The following is a 14,445-nucleotide window of genomic DNA, read 5'->3' on the forward strand; positions in this document are numbered from 1 at the left end:
ATACTAATTAGTAAACAATATTTACAAAATATTCCAAATCACCAACAGCGATATACTTATTAAATGTATATTTATTCTTTAGGAATTTCAATAATCGAAAAATATTTGAATATGTATAAAAACATTTTTAAAGTTATAAATTTTAAAACATAACACGGCAGCACACTGTAGCAGATTTAAAGCATTTGGACGTTTTTGTAGTAGAATATTAGTAGGCAATATTACTAATAGTAAATTATTACCCTTAGGCAATTTGGTCTTTAGTAGAAGAATATTAGTAGGCAACCCGTACCAAGTGAGACTTTAGTAGTAGAATATTTGGGGCAACACGTACCAAGTGTGAAATGTTTGCGTGTGCATTAGTGAAATCTTAGGATTGGTTACTTGTAGATTTATACAATGACTACGAGTGAGTTGTAGAAAAAATAATAGTTCTTAGAAAAATCCTGCTTCGGATAATTGTAAGAAATTAACAGTTGTAACAGTTGGGATATTTCCTCGAATTCTGGTGTGAAGAGAAAACAAAGATTAATGGCATAAAAATTTGTGCTGCCAGATGTGTTGGGTAATGTAAAGCATGTAAACAAAAACGTAAACATTTTTGTTAATGCGTGAGAGAGACTCAATTTATTAGCTTATAGTAATGAATAGAATAATGTTACGGGAAAATATTTGGGTAATTTTTAAATAAATACATTTATTTATTGGATTTATTTTAGGATTGTGACTGCGAAGGTTGTATTTATATAAATAGGTAAAAATATATAAATGGCGAGTTGGAATAACTATTATGAAAATAAACCATTAAGAAGGAGTTTTTTTAGTTCTCCTTTGGATAAAAAATTTGCCAAAAAATGTGTAATATTTTGTAGGCGAAATGAATTTCGTAATCATAATAATTATAATTTCTTTTAAATACATCAGAACTATTATTGAGATACATATAATATATAAGAAACTACTTCTGGATACTTCGCAATCACAATTCCTTTTAATCATTCACTTAATTGTCAATTATATTGTCAATAGTTAAATTTATTTATTCGAAAATGACTCAAATATTTGGACGCAACATTATTGATTTATTAATTTTTATATTAATTTCTCTAAAACTTTTTCACTACAAACTAATAAATTAAGCTTATTTGGCGAATTAACAAAATTGTTTACGTTTTTGTTTACAATTTACATACTGTGCTATGCATCATATCATCTCAAAAAAATTACGTCACAAAATGGCGGTTGGTGTAATTTTGTATTCTATTATTCTTGCATATGGGCCGATATATGCGATATAAAGTCAACCGGAAATTCGAAAGTTTTTATATATTACCTATCACCTAAAGATGGGCAGTGCCACACAAAATGTGCAATTTTGATACCGGTTCCTAAAACGCTTTCTTGTATCATCTCGGGTGCAAAATTAAGTGTCTCTGACGCTAATATTTATTGAGTTATCGCATCGTTTAGTAGTTTTCAACTTAATAGTTTTTTCGCACAGGAATTAATTGATCAATTATCCGGCCTTTGCTCAATTATAACGCTAATTTAGATCGATTTACAATACAAAATAAAAATCATATTTACTACATTAATTCTTCATCGAATAGAAATAGAATTGAAACTAGAATGTAACTCTGCGGGTTGCTATCCACGCCGTAAATTTGGCTATGTTTATTGATAAGGTAACATTCAGCTGATGAATTTTAATCATCAGTAAAAATACAAAAGTAAGAACGCACGTACATAAGCATAACAGCTGATCGTTAATCGAGTAGCTGGTTGTGCGAAAGATAACTGGTTTCTCAATTATAATCTTAACACCCTAAATTAATTTGTCTGTGTGAAAAAGGCTAAACCGGTTATATGGGGAGTTGGCTGGGTTATTTTCCGTTTTTACACTTTTGGGAGGTTCTGAAAGGATTTGTCCTGAGTATGTTTGTTTAATTTAGCTTAGGTAGCTTAATGCGATTCGTTGTACCAAATAAAAGTCTCATATGTTATTGTGCAGCTTATTTATAGCAATTTATAGAATTTCGATGAATGGCTGTGGTGGGCGTGACAACGGTCGGATTACGCTCTTCTGCAATACCAACCTCTTTTTGGTGCCACCGAACACGCGTAACAAGTCTCATCAAGGTATCTCAATTATTATTCGAGTTACAGCTTGTACAGACGGACGGAGAGACAGACTCGCGGATTTCAACTCGTCTCGTCATCCTGATCATTTATATATGTATGTATATATACATAACTCTGTCTCTATTTCGATTAGTTTTAGGGGACCGTTAGGTGAACAAAACTATTATACTCTGTAGCAACATGTTACAAGAGTATACAACTTATGGACAGTTTAGTTTAAAAAGTTTGATTTGATAATTTTGTATAACATTAGTGTGTATCATTGACCTATAACGGTACACTTCAACAAAGAATACACCGCATGCTTACTTGTGTATTTTTCTTGCTTACTCCGTATCTCCACAGCCAATGTACAATACATCAGTGGTCGCCATGAGACGAACTGCGACTGTGTGAGGATGAAGTTAATGACATCCAGTGAGAACTTCGTTACCTTCAAGTTTGTGAATCTTTTTCATTCTTTAGTTAAACAAATACTTTCATGCTTCCTGAATTATTTTATATTACGATTAAATAAATATATTATCCTAAAAACCTTTAATTTTTGGTTTTTAAGTAACGTAGAACACAAAATGAAATTCATAACACCATAAAGCATTCATAATGACAAACAATTTTGTGTGGGGCACAGTTGCCTTAGCGACATGATCATGCACGATATTATTTCGTCGCTGTCTCGATAACGACTAAACGATAGAGCGTAAGGGTACGTGTGATGCTTCAAACAGTCACCGACATTCCTCCCTTCCGTACTTACCGCCCGTATCCAACCGAATTTGTCAAAAGTTATGCCCGTAGGTGCAAAGCAAAAATCAGTTGTTCTCTTTTGTTTTCATTTCACCAACGTTGCCATTGTTCTATTTTGAAGCTCAAAACTAAAATCCAACTAATAAAAATAGTCTACCTATTTAAAAATAAATGTATTCGAATGTGATTTTGAGTTATTTTAAGATTATTTTAAATACTATATATTCAAGTTTATTTTTTAATTACTACAAAATATCGAGACTGCCAACCCTGCGTCGAAAGAGATTGCTCTCTCAGCGGTGATGACTGTTCATTTACATTGCGCTCTCATAAGATAGGTCGTATCAGCTGATTCGGTCCACGGTTATGCGTCGGTGGCTGTTTGAACAATGAAGTTAGCTTGCCCAATTGTGGTATAAAATACCGACCGGTGAGAACTCTGTTACCTTAAAATTTGTGAATATTTTTCGTTTTTTGCTTAAACAAGTACTTTCATACTTTCTTATTTATTTTATATTCATAAATATAATTTATAACACCATGAAGCATTCATATTGACAAAAATTTTTGTGTAGGCCCCATTTCCCTTAGCGGCATGACCATGCACGATGTTGTCTCGCCAACGTCTAAGCGTACGTGTGAAGTTACCTTACATAATTGTGCTATAAATTGCCGACTACTGATATAAAGAGACAACAACACATCCAATCATCCAGCCGAAACTGGGTCGCACTTTTCACATGGATGAACCCAAAGCAGATAAACAAACTCAGCAACAAAGTAAGCGAACATGCATGAATTCTCCAAAAACTTAGGTAAACGCGAATTTGATGGGTCAAGCTAAGCGATCAGTAATAACAAATGACCGCGCTATACCTCAAAAGAGCTGTAAAACCGCTATCAACGAGACTTTTGGAAACACAGCGTACCAAAGATGTAGGTAAAATTCTAATGACCCTCAAACTCCAATAAAAGAGCCGTGGAATATTGTAGCTAGAAAAGCTAAACCAAAAACCGCTTACCCCTAAAAAACGAAAACCCAGGCGATATTACATTCTAAAAATGGAAATCTTACCTGTCCTGAGATTCTTCGGAAAACTAAATCCGCTTATAGAATTCGAAAAAAAAGTTACCCGGATACGTAAAACGCAAGGCGGTAAACGCTGCTGCAATTAAGCGGTTCAGCAATGTCAGTCGACTTTCGACTCGTAAGAAATAATGAGAAAATGTCTTGGTGACAAAGAAAGCAATAAAGTATTGACCCAGGAGACCCTTATAGAGTGTAAAGACTTGGCTGCATTACAACGACCTTGTCCTCTATGCTCTACAGAGAGATTGGGTAACAACGATCTGACGATCTCAGCTATTAATAACATAAGAAAGTCCTACAGAGACACCAAAACAGCACTCATAAAAATCCCTGTTTAAGACACCAGAAAATTGCTTCAATCCAAGAAATTGGAAGTAGGATGGGTAATATGCTATATGCCAACAATACAAGCAGCGATAAAAGTGCTTCAGATGCCTTCATTGCCAAAAGTTGCCACAGGAAAAAGTTGCAAAAACAAAGATAGGTCAAAATTTGTAGAAGATGTGGTGAGAATGAACACCAGGCTACGGACTGCACCAATAAGCCAAAACGCTTGCTTTGCTTGAACGCAGTCTCTAGTGAAACTGATCACTGTACTGGGTGTGTCAGATGCCCGGTTTACAAGAAAGCGGCATAATCCCTAAAATGAAGAAAAGGTTTTTTGCAACTTAATCTTAGTCACTGTCAAGCAGCACGTGACCTATTAAATTAGTCAGTCCTTGAGAAGAAGATCGTTTTGGCCTTACTCAGTGCATCATATAAAACCGGTGAAGTTGCTGACTGGACGAGCGACTCAAGAAATAATATGGAAATGTAACCCTAACCCTCCGCAAATGGAAAATCTTTACCCTTCAAATGACTTTGTTCGAGCAACAGTTAGCGATATTAATATACATGTGTATATAGTTGCTTTTCGCCTTTAAGCATCAATGATGAAGAATTTAAGAACATCATCGACCGTCTAGTGACTGATGCCCGAAGTAAAACTAATCTGGTAATAGTCGGCGATTTAAATGCCTTGGCTATTGAATGCAATGGGATGCCAAAGAAGAAATAATAGGGGTCAAAACCTTAGTAGAAGCTTTTGCCTCCCTTGATCTCGAGCTGATAAGCTCCAACCAACTCATATTCTACAAAGGGGGGCCGTCAATAATATATTTGGTTTTCGTCCAAGCAAATCTAGTTCGCAGATCTCAATGGAAAATAAGTGATTGGTTTACTTTTAGTGATCACTACGCTATTGTATTTGAAATAAATGCCGAACACAAACTGCAGAGTGAACAGACTCTAGCCAGATGTTCATGGCGAACTAAAACTTTTGAGTAAGACCTCTTCGAAGAGGCCTTTAAACCCACAACTCTACCCGATAATATGCTTTCGTCAAAGAGTTCCGTCTCCATAATTATGAGCCATCTTAAGAGAGTATGTGACGCATCAATGTCCAAGCATCCACAACGCAATCATCACCCCAGTATATTGGTGGAAGTGGAACGAAACAATTGCCAATATAAGCCAATGCGATAAGAATGCCAGCAAGCAAGACGTTCATATCAAAGGTCCCGTGGCAGCTCTAAGCATGTACCCCTACAAAGACTCTTCAAGGACAAAAGGAAGTTAGTAAAGCAGTCTATTAAGAAAAGCAAACGAGAATGCTTTCTGAGACTCTGCGATGACGTTGAAGACAATGCCTGGGAGTCCTCGTGGGCAAATACCAATCTCCCCCTCAATCTTGGGAAGGATAGTATCGGTACTCTTCCCAACCCAACCCCAACTTTATCAAGATATTATGGACGTAGCCCAAGATATACCGACTGTTTCGAATGAAGAGGTTCGAGAAGCATGTGACCGGTAAAACAGATCTAAAGATCTGGGCCCAGAACGAATTTCTAATTTAGCGCTGAAAACATCGATTATTAAGAACATAGACTATTTCCGAATAATGTATGAAACATGAAGTAAGGAAGACTGCTTCTCTAATCTATGGAAAAATCAGCATCTAATATTACTACCTAAACCAAACAAGCCTTTGACAGACCCGTCCCATTTCTGGCCACTCTGCATGTTAGACCCCGCTGGAAAAATCCTTGAGCGAATTATATACCAACGCCTAAATAAAGCGATAAATGACTCTGGCGGCTTATCTCCGAATCAATTTGGATTCAGAAAGGCAAGTGATGGAAGAGCGGCACAATACAATATTTACCTTTACAAAATAGTCGTAAGCCACTTTAATAAAAGAACTCTGACCTACTATACACGCAACGGCTATAAGGAATATAAAGTCACCGGTAGTGTACCACGGGGATCTGTACTCGGACCGCTACTCTGGAACATAATGTACGACGGAGTACTGCGACTCAAAGTACCAAAAAATGATCACATCATTGGATTTGCAGATGACAGTGCAGTTGTGGTGATAGCCAAGCACAAGGAAGATACAGGGTTTTCCAATAAGGGTGATATGATTTACAAAAAAAAAACACTATATGTTAAGGAAATTCAAATATTTTTATTTAATTTGTAGTACAATCGATACAATTAAGTTCTAAATATAACATCATTCAAATGGCCTTCTTTTGCAGGAACGAATTCGATGAACCCAATTTTCGAGTGCTTTTTCCAATAAATCAAGTCGTATGTTATGAATAGCACGTTTAATATTGACTTCTAAAGCTTGAAGAAAGTCTGGTTTATTGCTAAAGACCAACGACTTCAAAAAACCCCACAAGAAGTAGTCCAATGATGGTAAATCACAACTTCTTGGAGGTCATTCAATGTCGCAATTTCTTGAAATTATTGAATCTCCAAACTTTTCTCGCAATTATTCGGTTGTTTCACGTGTTGTGTGGCACGTAGCCCCGTCTTGTTCTAACCAGATGTTGTCAAGATCAACTTCTTCAATTGAGGTCATAAAAAGTTGGTTATCATCGATCCATATCTCCATTGACAGTAACGGTGTCACCAGCTTCATTTCGAAAGAAGTACGGACCGATGACTCCACCTGACCGAAAGCCACACTAAAATGTCAATTTAGATGATTGTAATAGGTATTCATGAATAATTTATAGAATTTCTTCGTACCAGAATCGATAGTTTTGTTTATTTACCGCACCACTCAGATGAAAGTGAGCCTCTTTGTAGAAGATGAAATCAGCTTTAAAAAAATCGTTATCGTTTTCAAGTTGCATCAAGCCAAAATCAGCAAATTCAGGATGTTTACGGTGGTCCTATGGCTTCAGTTCTTGAGCGAAAACAATTTTATACAGATGCAAGTCCAAACCCTTTCTCAAAATTCGGCAGGTTGTGGTTTGATCCGAGAACGTAAATGGGCGAGAAGGTGTAAATTGAATTTTGTATGATGCTCGATTGGGCGGCTAACAAAGCTGTAAAATTCCGAGCAGGGAGTTGACAATTTCTGTAGTATTCGCTGCTACAAGTATTTAACAGAAATAAGAATTTATAACCACGTCCTCTTTCAGAAATACGTATCTACCAACATAAAGAAAAAAATTAAATATTTTAACAAAAAATACAAACGCCACTTCTCATATGCGTGATTATTTTTTGTCATATAAACGATTTTTATGATGATAAAATGCAAAAGATTATGAAAAAAAAAATATTTTTCTTTTTTAATAATTTTATAATTTCAGTTGAATGGAAAGATAAGTGGGATTGTTCATATTATCATTTTATTTAAATACGGGCAAAACTGGCGGCAAATACTGATGGATAAAATTTTGCAAACACAATTAAAATTTTTACGGGCTAAAATATTTTAGAACAATTATAAATTTTTACTTATGACCAATGTGCAATTTTTGAAACAAAATTTGTGTTAAAAAATTTCATAAATTAAATTTTTTATAAATTTAAGATAAAAAAAATAAGCTAAATGTTAGATTAAGAAAACCATTCACTCTACGGGATAAATCTCATAAATAGCAACATATTCAAGTGATCAGGCATTATTCGACCGCGAATTTGATTCGCAAATAAACCAGTATAAAATCTATCATTAAATTTATAAAATTAGTAATATACAAATACAATTAAAGAGAAAGACAAAGAAAATGGTCTAAATTTGAAGGTTGTAAATATAAATATATTTACTTACTTGTTTAGGTTGTGAAATCGATAATGTTTCATTGTCACTGTCTTTCTAATTCGTTGTGCGATTACAATTAGCAACATATCAATTTTATTTGTTTTATTAAGATGTTTAATCAAACTAGTCGTACTGTTATTAAATTTAGCTGCTTCGCCCATTTATTACACTAGACATTAGATTCAATATTTACTTTATTAAAATAAATCCACACGGCGCTAAGCTCCATTTTAATAAATATGTACATATGTATATCGAAAAAATAATAATATTTTATATAAATATATAAGTAATAAGTACTGGAAATAAATAAATATATATTTGTATGACTTTCTATCACAGAGTTTGTTATGATATTATAATGGTACTTGAAACTAGCCACCTAACCGTAAAATCGAATGTCAAGAATCGATTCTTGATCGATTTCGGAACGTTAAGGTCAACTCCGAAAAATCGATTATCTTTTGAGAAAAATCGACTATCGAGTAGAATCGGTTCGAGTTTGCCATTCCTATTACGGGCACGAAAAGTTGCATTTGATCAGAGAAAACTACGTAAATATATTTTGTTATTTTGTTAACAGTCACCGACTAACCCTCGTGCCAAAGAAATCATAAAAATCACAGAACTACGCGACGGAAGTCTTTGCCTATTACTAAAAGACAAATCAACCGCCGAAAAGTTCATTCGTACTCAATTTTTACACGGTGTCTGTGAAGTGAATACAAAATACCATGAAAAACTTAATTATATTAAAGGCACAATATATGCCCCATACCTAATCGACCTAAGTGAAGAGAAAATCATTAAAAACTTATCTGACCAAGGAGTTGTTAAAGTGTACAAATTTTCCAAAAACATAGATGGAAAACCAAAACATACCGGAGTCTGTCTCCTTACTTTTGATAAGTACCAACTTCCCAACCACATAGATGTCACATGGCATTCTGTTAAGGTTAGACCATATTTTCCAAACCCAATGCGATGCAAAAACTGCGGGAAATTAAATCATACTGCAAAACGCTGCAACAACCCAAAAATGTGCGATCGCTGCAATCTACCCCCTCATAACCCTGACGCGTACAATGTGTACAAACTGCGCAGGAGAGCACCCATCTTTTGACAGATCTTGTCCCAAATTTTTGCAATCTAAAGAGATTTTGAAATTGCAAGTACAAAACAAATGTACAATGAGAGAAGCGATAAACATATATAAAAATCAATGCCCATCTATTGTTGGTGGTCCTTCATTCTCATCTATTATCAAAAGCCCAATAATAAATAACAACCAAAAACACATTCCAAAGCAAACTAAAAAACGTAAGCGGAAAAACCAGTTTTAAGCATACTTCTGATCAACAACAAAATCTAACATCGAACATCACCTCCTTTCCACAAATCCCAAACAGTGATAACGAACTATACGAATTTTTATCACAACGAATAATCGATTACCAAAACATTCTACCTGCACAAGAAAACAATGAAATTCCTTCCCAAAACAACAATGCAACCGAAAACAATACTACTCCTTATAGACTTGCCTACAATAACAACCCACAACATATAAGCATCGAAAAAGCACAATATTCTAATCCAAATGATTCACACAATTCTTCTTTCACCAGTCCTTCTTCCCACTCCAACAACAAAACTTCATTATCTATAGAAAACCTAGCCCCACAACACTAATCATATATACACATATATAATAACATAATTCTCCCACAATTCTCTTAATTCTTAATGATTTCAATTTTGCAATGGAATATCCACGGATATTTTAATAATTATCACGAATTGCAGAAACACATATACGCCATAATTTCGACCCTAAACCTCCATATGGCTATAATGGTTATTTCCTTAATAGCCCTCAATACCAATACAGCAAACAAGGTGTTGCAATTTTGGTAAAAGAAGACATACCTCATAAAATTGTTTTTACCAATATCACCTTACTCACTATTGCGATTGAGATATTATTTAATCCAAAACTAACAATAATCAAAACCTACATCCCTCCCAAGCAAAGTTTCTCTTGCTCATATATCTTAAATATTTTAAATAAAACGCAAAATCCTATTCTTTGGATGGGTGATTTCAACTCATGGAGCTCGATCTGGGGTTCTCCTCTATCAAACGATAGAGGTACAAAGATTGAAGACGTCTTATTAAGCAGCAACCTCATAGTTTTAAACGATGGTAGTCCTACACACTTCTCCACCCATCAATCGTTCACTCATGTAGATGTCACGACATGTTCCTCAAATATCTTTCCGTTATGTTCTTGGAAGGTCCTTAGGGACCTCCATGGTAGTGATCATTTCCCATTGATGATAGAAATCGGATTTCACCCAGACATGTCCACGAAAAAGTTTAAACCAATTTTTCTTACACATAAAGCCAAAGATCTCTGCTCCTCAATATCTAGTAAATTCATTGTTTCGAGTAATATTAATCAAGAGGTCGCAGTTGTAAGAAAAATAATATGTTCGTCAGCACACCACACCATCCCTCAAACCAAGAATACATATCAACACCGATATAAACCATGGTGGAATAGTGAACTAGAAATCCTTCGAACACAAAAACGCAAAAGTTGGTATAAATATAAAAAAACACGCAACCTTCTTGATCTCTTAACATATAAACGCGACAATGCTATCTTTAAACGACAAACCAAAAAGGCTAAGAAAATATGTCTGGAGGAATTTACTAAAAATATTAACACCAAAACCTCTCCTCAACTTATTTGGCGTGACATAAGACGCCTGTCTGGCGTGAAAAAACCTATAACAATCACTTACTTAAACACCCAATCTGGATTAAATAACGACCCAATTATTATAGCGAACGAGTTCGCCACGTTCTGGAGCGCTTATTCAAGTGACTCTACTTTCACAAAACAGTTCGCAGCTGAAAAACAAAAATCTTTAGGCCATAAACTTTTACCTAGCGGAAATCTTAGTAATCCAGCGCTAAGTTTAGAATCTAATATTTCCACTGATGTGACGTCGCACTATCAAACTCCAGAGGTAAAACAGCAGGTATCGACAGGATTACCTATGACATGTTAAGACACATCCCACATGACGTTAAAAAAAGGATAGTAAATCTTTACAATAAAATACTTTCAAACGGTATATACCCCCAAAGTTGGAAAATCGCTGAAATCGTCCCAATACCGAAACCTGGAAAATCTTCATCAGAACTCACAAGCTATAGGCCTATTTCGCTGCTCTCTTGTTTAGGAAAAGTTCTGGAGAAAATAATCTCCAAACGTTTAATGTGGTACGCAGAGAAGAGTAGACTAATCACTCACAACCAAGTCGCATTCAGAAAAAATCAAGGTACAATGGATGCCCTTTTACACTTTGAGCACCATTCTTCCAAAATTATCTCAAACAAGAGGCACGTTACCTGCCTTAGCTTAGACTTTGAAAAAGCGTATGACCGTATCGGACTGCATAAAGTTCTACAACAATTAGCAAAATGGAAATTGGGACCAAAATGTTGCAACATACTTAAAAATTTTTTAACAAATCGAAGATTTCGGGTTAAAGTTCATAATCATTTTTCTCACTGTTTGCCTTTAGAAAATGGAGTTCCTCAAGGTTCCCCTTTGTCTGTGGTCATATTTACAATTGTATTTAATGAAATCAGCGAGATACTATCCAATTTCCCAGTCTACTACTGTATGTATGCAGACGACATTCTGATATTTTCAAAACAACTGGATCTGAATAACGTCAAATTAACTTTTACGGAAATACTTAATAATATATCTAACTGGTCGCTCACATCCGGGGCTAAGTTATCCTTAGATAAATGCAATATCTTACATATGTGTCGTAAAAAAAAATGTGATAATATTACTTTCTCTTTTAATAACATAAAAATACCTACTGTAAATGAAATTAAAATTTTAGGATTAATTTTTGACTCTAAGTTTAAGTTCAAAAAACATTGTTTTTATATAAGAAAAAACTGTTCGATAGGTTAAATATAATAAAGTTTTTAGCTTCACGACATTCTTTTGTTCATCCTACAATACTTATCAATATCGTGAGATCTTTACTACTCTCAATTATCGATTATGGACTACCAATATACGGATATCACGCCGGCAGCGAGCTAAAGAAACTCTATGCGCCTTATCACATGGCAGTAAGACGTAGTCTTAGGGCATTCCCAACTTCGAGCATCAAAAGCATTCTCGCTGAATCCGGAATGCCACACATTAACGAAAGATTGGAGATTAACACATTACGACTGATTCCAAAGGTATATCTAGGCTCTAACCCGAATTTGCTCAACGACATACGTTCGGCCACCCGTAAAAAACGAACATCCAAGTTCCCATCAACAATACACCTAATTCTAAAGTACGTTGATGAACTTGATATTCACCTTTCACCCAAACGTTCGAAGATTAGCAAACATCCTCCATGGGCTCTAGACTCTTCTGTTATAGAAGATAAACTGATGACCTGGAACAAAGCCTACACTAACTACGAGGTGTATAAACAAGCATGCAGCGCAAGACAGATCTCTATTCAGAAGGATGGAAATTTATTTACACCGATGGGTCAAAAAATCCCCACAACACCGCATATGCAGTGGTTTCCGAGAACTGGGAAATCATTAAATATGGATTACTTTTGTCACCATCTTCTGTTTTTACCGCAGAAGCATACGCAATAAAAGAAGCTATCCAATGGATCACGTCTTCCAAAGGAAAATATGTTATCTGTACCGACAGCCTTGCAACAGTCACAGCTATTCGAAATACATCCAACAGCAGCCCTCTAATCAGTGAAATTCGGGACAAATTGATTGATAGCCGAAATAAAATTAAAGTAATGTGGATTCCAGGACACTGTGGCATTCCAGGCAACGAACTCACTGATAAGGAAGCAAAAAACGCCACTCTTAGTCCATGTATTTACGTGAGAACTAATGAAAGCAACGACATTTTGCGATTTGTTGTAAATTTCTCAAAGCTTAAAGCTAAAGCGGAATGGTATACTTACGACAACCGTTACCGGCTCGTTAACCCCGAACTAAGAAAAGTAGTATACCCCTCTACATGCAGCATCCCGGAGAATTTTTACACGACTTCGTTTAGGACACACCATCTTAACGCACCAACATATTCTGGACCGCAACATAACGACTGGCTGCCGGCTATGCAACAGCCCAACAAATTCCGTAGAACACATACTGAACATATGTCCTACCTTTCGTCATATAAGACGGGACTATGTCGAGTCTTCTCCTTCGAAACTCCTCAAAGAACCGTCAACTGCCAACATAAAAGAAATCTACAACTTCATCTCCAGAGCCCAACTAAAGCATCTCATCTAAAACCACCATAATAAAATTTGACCACAATTTTCCTATACTAACATATATTGCTACCTCTTAATTCTAAGCAAAAGCATAGACATTAGTATTTAAGTATAACCATAAGTATTACTACATACTTGTACATACATATTCATAAGTAAAATCTCATACAAAAAAGTACAAGTAAAATTAAGCCCACAGCTGAAGGCCTTGTCGCTAGTGCTGTTATATTTTATAGGTAGTATAATTATTTATAATTGTATTTCCTTTAATAAAATAAAAAAAATAAAAAAAATATTTTGTTAACGCAATTTTCTGTACCAACACGATTTATGAAGCGGTCACGGGATCAAAACCACTGGTGGAACTTACAAAAACCACAGAATAAGGAAATTTTTTATGAACATTTTCGTATGAATGCTACTGCGTTGCAGACGCTTTGCACCAAGTTGGATTCATTACCAATACCACCTCTTCCGTTTGCGAAACAAGTGGCAATATACATAAGTGTGTTTATAAATTAGATGCTTGTCCTGAGTACCGAGTAGTAGGAGATGTTTTTGGGGTTCATAAAAGCACCGTATACGAATATTTTCATCGGGTAATTGACGCTATTTTAATTTAGTATATAAAATTTCCAAGAGAAGATGCATTAGTTATTGCTGGGTGAATAAATAATCACTTATGTTCGCCACTTACCGGTATTTAACTTTTGGAAAGAAAAACGATTTTAAAATTAAAAAAAGATTTATTCATTTTGTTCACTACTCGGTGATACTATGACGAACGTTGTGGTCGGTTGGATGTCCAAAAGAAAAAGGGGTGTTGTATGTTTGTGTGTGTTAGTGGGTGAAGTCTTTTTGTGGATTGTGTTGATATGGTCTGTTGGCGCTCAGTGGTGTGCATGGAGGGGTAGGCGTAACTTAACTAGCCACTGGGAAATTTGATTATTTAATATTATTGGTGCTATAGATGGTACGTATATATACATAAGTATATATCATTC

General features: G+C 35.3%; 1 long non-coding RNA gene and 1 pseudogene across 1 annotated transcript; one reads left to right on the forward strand and one right to left on the reverse strand.

The window, feature by feature from the left end:
• Positions 1–6,506: 6,506 nt before the first annotated feature.
• On the reverse strand, positions 6,507–14,445 carry LOC118681055 (uncharacterized). The gene is made up of 4 exons (XR_011398052.1): positions 14,139–14,445; positions 8,097–8,256; positions 7,061–7,409; positions 6,507–6,996 (listed from the first exon to the last, which is right to left on the reverse strand). It is a non-coding gene; the product is annotated as an uncharacterized lncRNA (long non-coding RNA).
• LOC138859018 (uncharacterized) lies at positions 8,440–13,742 on the forward strand (annotated as a pseudogene).

Source organism: Bactrocera oleae, chromosome 2, assembly GCF_042242935.1.
Source record: "Bactrocera oleae isolate idBacOlea1 chromosome 2, idBacOlea1, whole genome shotgun sequence".
NCBI lineage: Eukaryota > Metazoa > Arthropoda > Insecta > Diptera > Tephritidae > Bactrocera > Bactrocera oleae.